This window comes from Helianthus annuus, chromosome 16 (genome assembly GCF_002127325.2).
Source record: "Helianthus annuus cultivar XRQ/B chromosome 16, HanXRQr2.0-SUNRISE, whole genome shotgun sequence".
Classification (NCBI taxonomy): domain Eukaryota; kingdom Viridiplantae; phylum Streptophyta; class Magnoliopsida; order Asterales; family Asteraceae; genus Helianthus; species Helianthus annuus.
This window is the reverse complement of record NC_035448.2, coordinates 144790098-144791636: the sequence shown is the minus strand read 5'-3', so window position 1 is coordinate 144791636 and position 1539 is coordinate 144790098. Positions and strand designations below refer to the sequence as shown.

The 1539-nt window shown below is 39.6% G+C and overlaps 1 non-coding gene across 1 annotated transcript; it reads right to left on the bottom strand.

Annotated features, from left to right (window-relative positions):
* Positions 1-979: 979 nt before the first annotated feature.
* Positions 980-1086, bottom strand: LOC118488709. Its single transcript, XR_004885253.1, has one exon. It is a non-coding gene; the product is annotated as a small nucleolar RNA R71 (small nucleolar RNA).
* Positions 1087-1539: the final 453 nt, after the last annotated feature.

Below are 1539 nucleotides of genomic sequence, written 5' to 3'. Positions count from 1 at the left end.
ATGGTTACAAGACTCCGGATGAAGATCAAGCGACTTTCAAGAACCGGACACACCGAACAAAGCTTCTGCATTGATCTATTTTGTTTTAGTTAATATGTAAACTCTTGAAATTACATTTTGAAGGCTTTAAACTAGTAGGATGACGACTCGAATACTTTGATCATGTATGATCGTAAACCCAACAAAGTTTTTTTTGTAAGCTCGTATTTTTGTAATAAATGCGTGTTAAATGTTAAAATTGTGTTAAATTAAGAAGGTCATTACAAATAAGTAAATAAACAAGTAAATATTTAAATAGATTTGTTTAATAACTTGTATATATATGTATATTATATAATAGTATTATTATTTATACTTATTTCTTATATTATTATTATGTTCTTTTTTCTGTATAATGCCTTCCTTTTTCCGTGCAGGCTAATGTCCACGACCCCTGCACCCGCTATTGCTGAGCTAGCCAATGAACCTGAAAATAACTTAAGAAGAAGTAGGCGGCTTCGCGAAAGATCACTTGTTGTTGCACAAAGGATTGCAGCCGCAATTGACGAACCAGTTGTACTTTCTGACAGCGAGAGTTCAGAGGACGACAGAGGAAGCATTATGGCAGAGGACGACCAGCCTTTGAACGAGACCGGCCGTCTAGGAGGAGAGGGCTTGCTACCGAGCATTGCCTGACCTACGATAGCAGCACCGAGTTTTGAAATTAAATCTAGTATAATTAACATGTTACAAAATTCTGTGCAGTTTGATGGGAAGGATCACGAAGATCCAGGTCGACACGTCGCTTCATTTCTCGAGGTGTGCTCGACCTTCAAAATTAGATACGTTTCTGAAGACGCAACATTTGCGACTCTTTCCATTTTCTTTGTGAGACAAAGCCCGAGCTTGGCTTTTGTCACTTCCAGCAGGGTCCATCACGAATTGGAACGAGATGGCAGATCTTTTTATGTAAAAATATTTTCCGTAAGATAAGACAGCTAAGCTTAAGAACCGTATTATAACATTCAAACAGGACGAAGGAGAATCTCTACATGCAGCTTGGGAGAGGTTCAAAGATCTTCTGATCGATGTTCCACATCCTAGGTTGTCCAAAAGACAACTTGTGTTGAACTTCTACCAAGGACTCAACTACGACTCACAAGAACGTTTAGATGTATATGCAGGAGGCGATCTTGGAATAAAAACACCCAATGAAGCCTACGCAATTATAGAGAAAACTACCTTGAATTCGAGTTCTCGTCACAGTGGAGTGCGAAATAAAGCATCATCTATTCCTGGAGTTCATCAAGTGGATATGTATACGGCTCTTACAGCACAAATTGGAGCTTTGGCAGCAAGATTTGATCAAGCTCAGAACGTTTCACAGGTACAATCATCATGTAAGCTGTGTGGAGTCTCACACGAGTCAGGTACATGTGAGCAGGGTGTTATATTTACAGGCCACGAAGAGGTGGACTATTTAGGCAATCAAATTAGGCCCCAAAATAACCCCTATAGCAACACGTACAATCCGGGATGGAGGAATCACCCAAACTTTGG